Below are 15,465 nucleotides of genomic sequence, written 5' to 3' on the forward strand. Positions count from 1 at the left end.
AGGGACAGTAGAACTGGCACCTGTCAGCTATGGAGACCACCACTGTGAACACCTCTGTTGCAAAGACTCCTCTTCCAAAAGAGCTATGGGATACAATTAAAACAAAAATAATCTTGAACTCTCTCAAACAGATGTGTCTATCTAGCTCCAAAAACTTAAAAGGCTATCTCTCCTAGAAAATTATTCATCACTTAGTTTTCTGACTTTCTAAAGGTGGCTACCAGCCTTTAAAGACACCAAGCACACCATGTGATAAGAATGACAGGGAACACTCTAAACAAATTAATACCAAAACTAGAACATCTGATCAAGAGGCTGTTTAGTCAAAGAAACATTAGCAACACAATGAGATGACAGCAGAACAGTCCCTGGGCTAGGAAAGGTCTGAGGCAGAAGGATGAAGCTGCCCAGAGATATGAACCTTCCTTTGTTTCATAAAATTGAAATGAATTCTTAAAGCTCAATTAAGGGCTTAGATTGATAATTCAGAATCTCTGGGAGCCCCAGATACAGGTGGAGTCTATACCCACTTGCAAAATCTTTTCCAAGGGCCTCCATCAGGCACTCATGAGAAAGATTGGTGGCAGGCATAAGATCTGTGTACCTCCTTCCATGGCACAAGCATTCAAGCCCTGCCAAACAGCGAGAGGGGAGCAGGAGTATCTGTAGAAGCCCATCTACTCTCCAAAAACCTCTGTGCAAACGAAATGATCGGCTGCTACTAGGAATAAGCACAGAATCTCCCACATCCTGAACTCCTCTCAAATACAAAGCAAAAGCCACCTGCCACTGGAGAAGTGGTAAGAAACATGTCCATGTCCCAGAGCTGACCTTGGTTTGCCATGAGGCAAAAGCTGACTTCCTCCCGAGTGAGGCAGGAACTCTCCCATCCCCCATCCCAGCCAAGGTCAGCTGCAGCTGGGGAAGTGACAGAAATCCCACCTGTGCATAGAATTCTGTCCTTGTCAAGGCAATGCTCAGCAGCCACACAGGGTGGTCAAGAAAATTATTCACATTCAAGATTCCTCACCTCTTCAGGATAGAGTTTTATTGACCTTAGGGGGAGAAACAGGAAATTTGCTTGCCCTCTCCAAGTGCACTGGGGAATAGGCAGGAATGCTGAGAAAGCCCTACTTCTAAGGCCCAAGATCTGCCCAAGACTGAGGATAGGAGAATGAGAAACCAGCCATGTTACCAACATAGCCTTGCACCATATGACAAAAAACATAGTTGTGTGCTAGGGGAAGAGCAAGACCACAGAGAAAACCCTTCTATGACAAAGATGTGCAGGGCCTGCTGAAGGCTGGAGGTGGGTCCAAAACACTGAGAAACACACTCTAGAACCCCAAACCCCACAAGAGGCCAAAATAATGGCAGCCCAACACTAGAGGATATCCATCTGCAAAAAGAATGAACCTCAATTCTTACAGCACCACGTACAGAAATTAACTCAAAATGGATTATACACCTAAGTGGTAGAGCTGGAACTATAAAACTTCTAGAAGAAAGCATAAATAATTTTAAAATTCAAGAAGATGATAACCAACCCAAAGCAGATATAAGAATGGCAAATAAGCACATTGAAAATGCTCATCATCTTTAATCATTAGGAAAATGCAATTTTTAAAACCACTATTAATTAGATACTACTATCCAACCACTAGGATTACTAATTTAAAAAGACTGATCATACCAAATTTTGGAAAGGATGTAGAAAAAAACTGAAACTTGCATTCATTGTTAGAAGCACAATGCAAAATGGCACAGCCCCTTTAAAAAACAGTTTGGTGGTTTCTTATAAAAGTAAAGATACACTTACCATATGAGACAGCAATTCCACTTCTCAGTGTATATCCAAGGGAACTGAAAACATGTTTCTGCACAAGGAGCTCTATGTGAGTGGTTTTAGCAGCTTTAGCCATAAATGCCCCAAACTGTAAACAACTCAAATGTCCTTTGCATGGTGAGTGGATAAACAAATTTTGATTAATCCATAAATGGAATACTATTCAGCAATAAAAAGGAACAAACTACTGATAAATGCAACAAAATGGATGATTCTTGAAAATATCAAACTAAGTAAAAAAAGCCAAACACAAAAGACACATACTGTATGATTCCATTATATAATGTTCCAGAAATGTTAAAACTATGGGAACACAAAATAGATCAGTGGTTTCTAGTGGCTGAGAATGGAGGAAGGGGACTGACTGAAAAAGTACATGAGGAAATCTTCGGAGTGATAAAAATTCCATATCTTGATCCTCGTGGCCATTATACAACTGTATACATTTTTCAAAACTGGTACATGGAATTTTTTGTTCTATAAAATATGTCTCAATAAAAAGAAAAAAATCACAACCTTCAATATTTAACCCTTCTCAACCAAGATCAACTGCAACAGTTAAGCAAAACGTGTTGCATATTTGCACATGAGTAGAAATTGACTATCCAGCTGAACCTGAAATTTCTTGGTCACAATTTGTCATCACTGGAGATGGACCAGATGCATCCTGATTCCAAAAAGTCTATTTAACTCAAGGAAGCAGATGTGACTTATCTTACGCTACCTTTTCCCCAAAAGGATTAATAAAGGAAATTGTCACTACAAGATGTACAGTTGCTAAGAAACATTATAGAAATAAAGTAAAGGTTAGTAGAAAAACATGAGAGGTCAGTTTCTCAGAAAAAATAATAATAATAAACAAAGTTTAGAAGTAAACTTCCTTAGCTTTGTTCTTTTATATTATTCTGGGTCAAGATAAATTCCACCCAGCCTAATTTGGGGGATGGTATGTGTGTGTGTGTGTGTGTGTGTGTGTTTGTGTTTCTGATTCCTTGAAGTTTTTAGCAACACTATTTTTAGCAACACTATTTTCCCCAAAGTCTATGCTTTCGATTCCTATAAAATCCCTGAAAACGTAATGATTCATTGACTCTAAAGAACAACTGTTTGGTTTTATTTTCATTTATGAAAAAATGTATCAAGCAGGTATATAAGATAGGCTCTTACCCTTGTGTTGGCTGCCACATACAGTAGAGTTTGAGATGGAAAGTGCAGAGAAAGAACTCTGAGTGTTCTTGTCACGGTTCTCTAATGAGGAAGATGCTTCACCTTCTGACCTACAAAAGCACCTACACATCAGCTGAGTTCCCGTTAGAGGTGGTTCAAGCAGAACACATTTATCCAGGGATATGTAGCTGCATGTGACTGCCCACAAATGCTTAGGTGTCAGGATTTATTATGCATGTCCCTTACTGTGAACTTTTTCCAGTGGTACTCAATGGACTATAAATATCGCTTGCTGTGAAATGTAGATCTGTGCTTATAAATGGTTTACCACATCCCAGAGTTCATTTCCAGTTCTCCATTAGCGCACCTCCCAACTTTTTACACCTTTGCTATATTTTTTTGAAATATTATTATACCTTTAATATAAAGCAAACCCTGAAATCATTAAAGAGACCCCTTACAGCTCTAAGATTCATGAGCATATAAAGTAAATTCTATTAAAATGAATTTGTTCACTAAGCCAGTATCTAAATCAAACTATTAAGACCAAATTTTTCTGAACTGAATAAAAAGGAACACTCACAAAGGTTTAAAAAATTCTGAATGCATGCCAAACATACTTTTTTATATCATATTGAAAAAAATGATCACAAGGCATATGTATATAGATTTGATTGAACAGGTATAATATTACAGTTTTGACAATCACCAAAAATATATTGAGGTTTGATGTTTTATTCAGGCCCACTCAAGATATTTTTGGTGATTGTTAAAACCATATAATGCCTGTCCAATCACAAAATGTCTATTTTTATTTCCTCTTTGGTGGGCCCTAATTTTAGCATAGAATGAGTTGTAAAAGAGAAAGGAACTTGCTATATCAGAATCTATGTCTAGAAGTCCTTACCAATAAATATAGCCATTCTTTACCAATTTCATCAGATGTTCTAAAGTGACTTAAAGGTCTCTGACATCTCCTTTTTAACAAATAAGGTATTAAGTGGGATATTTAACTCATCCACATTGATGATACTTCAATTATGCTATATTTCATTCTCTTGTTAACAGAAAAAAAATCTAAACTCTGTAAAATAATTTTTTTTTAATTTCGGCATATTATGGGGGTACAGATTTTAAGGTTTCAATAAATGCCCTTCCCCCCCCACAAGTCTGAGTTTCCAGCATGACCATCCCCCAGATGGTGCACATCTCACTCATTATGTAAAATAATTTAAAGAGGTTTATTCTGAGCCAAATGTGTGTTGGTGCGGAGCACGTGGCCTCAAGAGGTCCTGAGAAAATGTGCCCACAGTAGCTGAGTTACAGTTTGGTTTTATACATTCATGGAGACAAGAATTACTCATTAACCCTGAAGTCAATACATGGAGCATGTACATTGGTTTGGCCTGAGAAGGTGGGACATCTCGGCAGTGGTGGTGGGGGCCAGTATTACAGATTATAAGTGGGTTTTTTTAAATGATAAAGATAGCGTGTATATATATATATATATTATTATTATTATTTATTCAGGATATTATGGGGGTACAGACATTTTGGTTACATGTGATGTGTTTGCCCCACCCAAGCCAGAGCTATAAGCGTGTCCTTCCCCCACACAGTGTGTTCCACTTCCATTATAGGTGGGTTTAAAGAGTCTTTGATTTGTAGTTGGTTAAAGAAATGAAGTTTTATCTAAAGGCTTGGAATGTTTTAACTTAAGGTAAGGAAGTTTATTAATCAGAGACAAGCCACCACACATTTATCAAAACTCAAGTCATCTGTTAAATAAATTGATGGCCTGCAAGTGTGGTTTAAGCTTTGTCTTATATAGCCTTTGGCTTGTTAATGATTTAGCATCTTATTGTTACAAAAGATATTGCTAGCCAAGAAGGCATGGGGTGGGGGGGAGGCATGAGAAGGTGTATCTGATCTCCATCTCATGGCCAGCGACTCAGCTTTAGGGTTTTTCTGGGGTTCTCTTGGCCAAGAGGGGGTCCATTTGGTCAGTTGGGGGGTTTAAGATTTTATTTTAGTTCACACTCTGAAATCAGATTTTCCAGGGGTTATTGACAAATTATTCTACCTTCTTTCTTTTGATGTTTATCACAATGTTATTTATAATGTACAGTATTAAAAACAGATTAAGGCCGGGCGCGGTGGCTCATGCCTATAATCCTAGCACTCTGGGAGGCCAAGGCAGGAGGATCGCTCAAGGACAGGAGTTTGAAACCAGCCTGAGCAAGAGTGAGACCCCGTCTCTACTAAAAATAAAAAGAAATTAATTGACCAACTAAAAATATATAGAGAAAAAATTAGCTGGGCATGGTGGCACATGCCTGTAGTCCAAGCTACTTGGGAGGCTGAGGCAGAAGGATCACCTGAGCCCAGGAGTTTGAGGTTGCTGTGAGCTAGGCTGATGCCACGGCACTCTAGCCCAGGCAACAGAGTGAGACTCTGTTTCAAAAAAAAAAAAACAAAAACAGATTAGGTACCTGACATAGGAGAGTAGTTCCAAAAGATTATGGCATACCCATAAAATGGAGTATTACAAAGCACTACGAGGGATTCTATAAATCTATAGTTAAAGATATGAATATATATTCATGGTATATTGCAAAGTGAAACAATCAGGTTATAAAATAATGTGTGTAATAAAATATAATTGGGAAGAAAAAATGTGCTGTATGCACATAGGGGTGTGGAAATTTAGAGGAAGAATATTTAAAAGAACAGACGTTAAGTTGTTAACAGTGGCCATCATTTTGTTTCATTCTTTTACTTATTTACATTTTCTAATTTTTATGATGAACAAGAAATAATTGTGTAATCAAAACAAATATCTAAAACTCATTAAAAACTTTCAAGTGAGATTCTTGGGCAAAATAAAGTACAGTGATTGGAAACCAAAATCTATTTAAAATAAATGCAGAAAGACATACTTTTTATCTGCTAGTGTTATACATCTGCTAATGACTTTTCAAGATAATGTTCTGCAAAACTAGTTGTAATGTCAAGAATGAGGCACAACAAACTTACGTTTGGATAGCAAAGGTATTTTAATGATTACATTAGCATAACAGCACCCTTCCTTGAGTTTTTTCAGAGGTTTCACAGAAATATTTATAGAATATTACCTATGAGTTGATTCTTTTCTCCTAATGACACAGGAAGCTATCTGTTGATTAAAAGTAAGGTACACTCTAACCTTGAAATACACACTTATAAAGAAGCACATAATAAAAGCACTTTCATAGTGCTTCACTATAAGCCAGCTCTGTTCTAAATGTTTTGCATGTAAAACTTATTTAGTCCTCACAATATTATGATATAGTATTACTATTACGCCATTTTTCAGATGAGGAAACTGAGGCACCTAGACATTAAGCAATCTTTTCAATTCTTTACATTAATGGCAGAGGAGAATCCAGATCTAGGTAGCCAGTGTCTGTGTTTTTAACCACTATGTTATACTAATTCTCAAAAGAAATATTAATAGAATATTATAACAGAAAATAATTTCTACATGTATGCACAATTTATTTTTACATTAGAAACTATTTACCAGCTTGAGCAACAATAGCAAGACCTCATCTCTACAAAAAAGTGAAAAATTAGCCTGGCGTAGTTGCACACACCTGTAGTCCCAGCTACTTGGGAGGCTGAGGAAGGAGTATCGCTTGAGCCCAGCAGTTTGAGGCTGCAGTGAGCTGTGATGATGCCACTTTACTCCAGCCTGGGCAACAGAAACTCTGTCTCAAAAAAAAAAAAAAAAGGAAACGATTTTGGTGGACTATTTATAATCATAGACTCCTATCAGGCAATCTCTTGTGCTAATTCCCTGATGTTTTCTCTCTACTCAGAGTCGTCTTCACCCAAGGTCCTCACAAGACTTGCATGTTCCAAGTTTAGATAACCTCCTCCAAGGTTTCCAATGTTGCCTGAAATGTTCCCGGGTATTTTCCACTTCCTATACTCTCTGAGGTACACTCAGAACACTATGACTCAATAGAATATTCTTGAAACAGAATAACTGAAGGAAAGAAGAAAATAGTTCCTCCCACAACCCTTCTGAAGAAGCTACTAAGAATTTTCTTAGCTTGCTGACTCTTTTCCTATATTTTCTGGTCTTTTCATTAAATCCAGGAGATGAGAAAAACTAAGGTCCCATTACGGTCCCACATGTGAAGAGAAGTCCTGAACTTGACTGACACTTCTCCTAGTAGCAGTCTAATTAATCCTACCATAATTCTGCCGGGTTTTACATGTTACAGCTCAAGACCAAGACTGACTAATGATTAAAATTGTTAGCATGGTAAAGTTTCGTACTTGTGAAATGCAGGCAGCAACACCAATTTAAATCACTAGGCTGCTTAAAAAGTTAAAACAACAACATAATTTATCAATTTATGTGTTCGTTTCTCACTGATTATCTTACCCATTCTTTAGTGTTTGGGGAAAAAATACACATTTGATGATATGCTGAAATTCAATATAACTTTTGGTCGTTTAATTAATGTTTCATAATATCCCAGCACCAAATTTTTATAGTATCATTCAGTGTAATGAGTTCTGATAACTATTCTGCAATTGTTCTGGGAAAATTAGAGACGATAGTTGAGATGATAGACTCTTCTCAATCTTAAATTTTCTGGAGATATATGAGTAGATTCTGTAACTAGTACAAACACAGACATAAGATTTGGGAAAATGTAGCAGCTCATTCACCTTCTTCCTGCTTCCATTTAATGCTGAACTTGGCTACAATCAATTATCAATTCTATGTTCCAGTCACTAATTTCAACTGATCAACATCTGGAAAAAAGTCTCAGAGTGATAATTACTAGTTGCCCATAGGTAAAATGTAAAATATTTGAAGTAAGAGATACAGCATAATAGTTTTTGTCTGTCCCTCCCTCCCTCTCTATGCCTTCAATTCCACCCCGTTTCTCAAGGTCAATATTCAAGGAAATATTTAGTTCAGAAGTATCACAAGGACTCTTTATGTCAATGCCTAAGTGATTTGAGCATTTTCTCTTTGCTGAATGAAAGCATTTGAAGTCCTTGAATTCTAGCCTCTCCCCTAGATGATTGAGCAAATGTGTTGATAAAACAGAATACATTTGAAAATCTTGTGGAATAAATACAGAACAGATCAACTTTTTAAAAAGAAATTTGCTTTTTAAAGAATGTTTGAAATGTTCTCAATGACAAATACTCTTTGATCTTTGGGGTGGAAGGAATAGTCATTAAAAAGTGAAAGTAGGTTAAATCCACATTGCTATAGTTCTCACCATACTAAATCACTCTTATTCAGTTTGGGTAGTAATTACGATTACGTGATAACCCAAATTTTCCCCTTCTGAGCTGTTTGTTTGTCCCAAGGCTGTTGCTGAACAACAGAATTGCCTCAGGTGACTATGCCCCCATGCATGAAATTATTTTTTAACAGCCTGAAGCACAGCAGAATGTTTTATGTGACAAGTTTAAGAAACGTTTCTTATCAGACTGCACAAGAGTCACTTTTTACCTGTTGCCAATCTGATCTTTCTGGATGGAATATTTTTTAAAAAAAGCTTTCATCATAATTGCTCTACATCTTCCAAATAGAGTGTCAAACTAATACATAAATGAAGTTGCTCTCTACAGCATGGACACCTTAACTTTGACGTCATTCATAGAATTGTGTCTGACATTTACTAAGCTCACCTTGGATTATTATAAATGTTTGAAGAAATACAGAGTCAAACCTTGTCAAAGAACATGAACTGAATATTTACAATGACAGATAATTAATTAAAAATGACTTGGATAACTCCTGAAAAATAAGCCAAAGTTTGACATTTGACAATATTCAGAAATATAGGAGCACCATTTGGAAGAATCATTTAAGTACGAAATATGCACCATAAGTACATAACACCTTTTTTTAGAAAGCTGAGAGCATTTCTCAGCATCTAGACTGGAATAGCACTGGTGCTAACAGCTGAGATTAACAGAGGACCTTGGGTGCTGTTCTCTTCGTTATATTTTGCAGGCAGGTGATTGACCTCAGGGACTTTCAGCAAAATGTGGTGGAGAATATGCCAAGCAAGCATAATTTGAAAGAACTCAGATGTTTCTTTTTTGCTCCCAGTTATGATTGGTGTCAACTAAACTCTTTTAATCATATCAATTAAGCATATATTTATTTAAATATGTACTAAGAAAAGATGTATAAAGGGAGAAATCTGGTAACCTGGCTGTTCTGTTAGTCAAATTTTCCATTAGTGATTTGACATGTCAGCTCAGGATAGTTAATATACTTCCATGGGTCATCTAGAGAAAGGATAGGTAGGAGAGAGGAAATAATAAAAGGAAAAGGAAGCAAAAAAAGTACAAAAATAAAATAGAGATGGACTAGAATGGAAATTGGTGGTGCTGAATTTAATGCTACCTAATAAATTTGTAAGCACAAATCAGGAAATGTATAAAACAGATTTATCTGATATCCTGGATGATTTTCACATTCAAATGTTGATTTAACTTGGTCTCCTTTTTCTCAGTTTCTTCTTCTCTCTTTTTCATTACCAACTACATTGCATAAAGTCCATACAGATTTTAGAAATAATTTGCAACCAAATGGCATAGCAGGCTTCAGGTAGAAAGACATGAGGCATGGAGGGCATTTGGAGCTTGTGGAATAATGTGGGCAAAGGAATAAAAACAAGCATGTAACAACAGATACTCCATCTGGTAAGCATTGTGCACAAAGATTACACTACAGCAAATGGCTCAGGTGTAAAATTGGTGGAATATTAGACTAGATGGATATGAGACAGCTTTCGGAGTATCTGAACCTTCAATGGTGATTTAAACTTTATACCTTGTCATAGCTTTCCATTGCTGTTATAATAAATGACCACAAATTTACCAGCCTAAAACAATATCCATTTACTGTGAAGTGGAAGCAGCATATCAGGGCATCGCATCACACTTTATTAGCTTCATATCCTTTGCTTTGTGTTCCCTCCACCCTGTGTTTGCACCTCCTTAATAATATATTAGCTCTATCACCCTTGCCTCTGGCTCTACTTCTCAGAGGATGTTGACTAAGACCATTCCTTTTTAACTTTTCCATTCATAAGATGGACTCCAGCATGTCCATAGGATATTTGACCTGATGGCTAAAATTAGCGGGAGGGACCTTGACAGATATTTCTGTCCCAGAAATATAAAACTGGGCTGGTAAATACTAATCTCTGTTTCTGCTTGCAGCCAAAATTGAGGTAATATAGATTACCATATACATGGAAAAGTAGAGAAAATTGACCTGCTAAGGGAGAAAAAGAAATCAGCTTCATAGATAAGCAGAGATCTGAGACCACAACATTTCAGAGAGATAGGTTGACCCACAGACAAATGGAATCAATGTTTGCCTTTGTTCTGATTACTTTTCAAGCATCCTTTTTCATTCCCCTATGATGAGATGCACTTGTCTCCTCACAAGAGTTTCTTCCTGCTGGATTGAGCTACTTTGAAATGTGGTTCTGCTACTTGCAATCAAAGGGGCTATTTCAGTTATTGTTGTGCAACAAATCATCCCAAAATCTAGTGACACAAAACAACCATTTTGTGATGCTCACTGATGCTGTGGGTCAGGAATTTGGACAGGGCATGATAGAGACCCTGTGACCTCAGCTGGGAAGATTTGAAAGCCAGAAATGATTTCAACAGCTGGAGGCTGCAATCATTTGGAGCTCATTGCTCATAAATCTAGTGGAAGATACTGTCAGCTGGAACACCTAACATAGTCTTTCTATGTGCTGTCCACATGGGCTCATTGGACTTCTCCACATCATGTTTGAACATTCAAAGACAGCAAGCAAGTGCGTCACATTTTTATGATCCAATCTCAGGAGTCACATAGCATCACTTCTGCCATATTTTAATGGCTGAAGTAGTCTCAGAGGTGCACTCGGTTTCCAAGAAAGGGGAGACAGACTGTACCAGTACATGGAAGGAATGTCAAGATCACATTGTAAAAACAACATGTGGGATGTGAGAGCTTGTTGCAGCCAATATTGAAAAATACAATCTGACATAAGACTTGACTTTGATATAATAGGTATGTTGGAGCCAGATTCTGGAGGTGTCTATACCAAGTGGGAGGTTTGGAGTCCATCTTGGGGTCAGTGGGAAGTGGTGATATTTGAGCAGAAAAGTGACATGGAAACAGATGACTAAAAGAATATGTAGTCTAGTGATAGAAAAGATGAGAAATATAGTTTCCTGAGTTTGTTCATTTAATATTTAATATGGCCAGGATTTTATCTCTAATGACCAATCCCTTGTGTTTTTAAGGGAAACCAGACTGACACTATCATTATCAAAATCATCAAATTCATTACTAATAATTTTGTGTTACTATATCAATTTTGCTTCATAAAAGAGCTAAAGCTAATTCAGGCCCATATCTGACTATGTGAGTATGCAGAGTATAGTAAATAAACCTGTATCAGAATTTATGGGATTCATTTAAAATATATCTTGTTTTATTCTATTAGAAAAAAAAAATGATCTTCATTGTTCATCAAAGCACTGACTATACAGAAAGAAAGTGCTGTCCCTCATCCTCATTGAAGTTCTACATTAGAGGGTTTCTACACACAGGAAGCTCTGGCTTAAATGGAAAACTTTTGAACAATACATGACATTCTTGCGGACTTGTATCTTCTGAATGTGATTTCTGAAATGAAAGCTTAGAAACCAGTAAGAAATGGCAGGTGGAGTAGACTGTTAGTAAAGTCTGCATCAAAGGAAATAGTCCAAAATCCTTCACCAGCATCTTTTCACCAGTATCTTTTGAGAATAGTTCACCAGTATCTTTTCTTCTTTTTCGTTCTTTTTGCCAAGAAGCCATTTATTTTTCATGCTACTGAAATACAGTTTATTTATCACCAACCATTGTATCTAAAGACTTTTAAAGGAATCCAAAATAATGATATGAATTAAAGGGAATATGTAGAATTTTTTTATCCAAAAATTATTAAGTAATGAATGAAATAATTCATTTATTTCATCTATTTCAAAAGGTATATACACAGCCTTCAATTTACTATAAACTTTTCTGCTTAAGTTTCCCTATTGCATTTGTCATCGTTTGCTTAATAAAAAGAAGTAGAGATAACTTCAGCCATTTTTTTTCAAGTATTCCTTTTAAAATATAATAGGACATGATTCTGGAATAAAATAAAGGTTACATGTACCTTGGACTTTCCTGATTAGTATTTATGTAAAAAGGGAAAAGATGTTTTATGAAAAGATATTGGTTAAACGATCTACATGGAAGTAATATTTCATTTTTAAAGTAACTCTTTAGTTTTCATAAAGGTTCTACTTTTCTATACTCATAATGTGTTTTACACTGGGGAAATCTGCCATTTCCATGGAACTGATATATACATAGTCTTTACTTCCGAAGCCAAGGTCGGGAACATTCTCTCTCAGAGTAGGCACACAGGAGAATGCTGTGCTTTATTTGTTTCACATGTTTAAATATTGTCTTTATCTTCCAAGTATTTTAAATTTCTTATAGTCTGAGACAGCATCTCTTATTGAACTGTTGGTTTTTTCCACAAGGGCATGCCTGAGCTTACTGCAATCTGACTATCAGTATTTTGACATGTATCCATCATCTGATCATTAACTTCTCAAAGACTTGGACAAAATTTGCAAATGTATATCAGGTTAATTGTGCACAATCTTTAATAACCACCTTAGAAGATAAATGTATAGCCTTATGCTATGTTAGCAAGAACCAAAAAACTTGATTCATCCTGATCATCCTGTCATTGAGACATTTAATTTCATCAAATCATAAAGCAGGAAACTAAGCTGTGATTAAGAATATTGACATTTTCTTCTCTTATTATTATGGTTAAGAATCTATGTAACATGCAATATCTCTGCCATGGCATGAGTTTTTCATTTGAAATTCCTGACATCTGCTGACCTTTTTGCAATTTTGTTTTTATTATGAAAACAAATAAACAAGGCATTGTTTGCCGTACAATGGTCGCATGACTTGTGGGAAAAGCTGAGTTCATCCAACTCTTCCCCTTCCTTGCTGGGTAATCTGAGGCAAGATTACTTATTCTTGCCAAGCCCCATTTTTCCCAGCTAAAACAGGAGTATAATATAATCCCTGCTCCAGAGTGAGTGTGTGAATTAAGTAAGACCCTACACTTCAAATTCCTAACACAAGGCCTGGGCCTGGATGGACGCCTAGTAGATATTCAATAAATGATATCAGTGAATATGATTGTATTTACAGTGAAGAGATTTTATTCATCCATTGCAAAAACCTTACAGATACCTATTTTCTAGGTGATGGCATAGCAACCTTGTGGAGCTTACATTCCAGAAGGCAAGAAGGTAACTAAATAAATAATCCAACAGGACAGGTGTTTTCTTTTTCTGTGTTAAAAATGAAGTCTGAAGTGGTAATAAAATACGGTCTCCTTTCTGCTGCTGCTGCCCTTCCAGCCCTAGCCACAGAATTGCAACTCTCCTCGTCCTCAGACCAGGAGGTTATCTGATTTTTCAATTTGTGATGAGGCACAGTGTGTGAAGCTGTGGAAATAAATTACTCAGGCACTGGTTTGGGGAGCAGAAGTGACAAAGACCTCTTTTCTAAGCCACACCCTAAGGCTCATGCATGAAACCCACTAAAGGATTAGTCATGGGATGGGCAACAAACTGGAAACAGAGGAGCCACGTCACCCAGCCTGCCAGAAATGTGGGACAGATGTTTACCTAAGAAGAGATGGAAATAAAAACTGGCAGAACCTCATGTCCTCAGACAAGTCTCTGTTCCTCCAGGTATACAAGCTGGTAACTATAGGATACAGAGGTGTGGCCGACCGGTTGCTTTCTGTTCCAAGGAGTTCAAAAAGTGAAAACGTTGTGATCTAATCACTAATTACTTAATTTCTGAGATCAGAATGTTAACTCACAGTGTGTTCAAACCTGTGTATTTTTGCTGTGATACTCAGTGGCCACAAATAGGCAGCTACAATATTTGACCCCTATTGGGGTACACACAGGAGACAACTTGATTTCCCACCCATCACAGACTTCAGAGCTGGGAGGTACCCTCTCTTTACCCTTTACTGACAACCCCTTGATCCCTGTCCACATTCAGACATTAAAAGGTCCAATCCCATTTGATTTCATTCAAAGATGGGGATCTTTTCATACATTCAATTTCCATCTGCTTTCATCAGGGCTGAGGATGGGGAATGAGGAGAAATGGCAACATTGTACGTACTAATGCTGTGGTAATAGAATACTGGGGTGGGATCTTCAGTGTGGCAGACATGGACAATGCACTCGTTGTTGACCTCTTCAAATCTTACCTTAGCTTTGGTACATCTTAAAGCTAGTGACCTGTAGGCAAGACCCTCTAGACGGCTCAAACACCCAGAGCATCCTTGTCACCCTGCATGTGGCTTAGTCTCCTATGGGCCCTTCTCTCTCCACACAGTTCTATTTCAGCCAGCTACCACTTCTCCTGCTGAAAGCAGGAACCTATTTCCAGGCAAATTCCTGGAGACCCATGTCAGATTCTCCTGAGAGAATCTTCTCACCAAGCTGATCCTGATGGCTGCACAGAGATGGGACTTTGCGTGTGTAAAACTCACTCCCATTCCTCTGGCACTGCTTATATTTTAGGCACCTTCACTCTGTACATTTGATTGTTTTAGAGATTCCCTAGTTTTGGCCTGCATGAGATGGTAGAGACCAGGTAGAAAACTCCATCCCTTTCCCCTCACCCACAAAGGAAAGAAATAAGTCAAAGCTCTCTTTACTCCTAAACATTCCTTTCAAGGAATCCTCCTATTGGATTTCTAGACGTAGATAATAGTCACTAGGCCAGTTTTTCTCTTGTTAGTAAGTCCTGCGTGCATGAACTGCCAGCTAGCTTTTGCTAGAATCTGGACACATTAGCAGCTATTATCCTGAATTTGAGCCTTAGCTGAAATCCCAAGACAGCAGGAAAAGCACATTTTATATCTTCGTATCTATGATTAAGTTTATTTGAACTATGATCTAAATTGAGATACCAATCATTGATTCTAAAGGTAAAACTCTAATATAGGAATCCATGGGACATACTTGGTATTTTCTTTTCTTTAAAAAGGAATTTGTCTGAATAAAAGGCTACTCACACTCTACTTCCCTTCTTGTCGTTGACTTTCCATTTTCATTTGGCATTTCTTTATTTAACACTAGAGCTTTTATCTTCAAGAAAGACAGTAAAAGACAGAAAGACAGAGGCCCTTGGGAGAAAAGTAGAAAAAGAAAAGGGAGAATATAGTCGTGAAGGAGAGATTTGAGATTTTCAGATGAGAATTTTAGCCCATTGTTCTGAATTCCATATGCAACTTTGACTCTAAAGGAAATAAAATAGG

The sequence above is a fragment of the Microcebus murinus genome, chromosome 12 (genome assembly GCF_040939455.1).
Source record: "Microcebus murinus isolate Inina chromosome 12, M.murinus_Inina_mat1.0, whole genome shotgun sequence".
In the NCBI taxonomy this organism is placed as follows: domain Eukaryota; kingdom Metazoa; phylum Chordata; class Mammalia; order Primates; family Cheirogaleidae; genus Microcebus; species Microcebus murinus.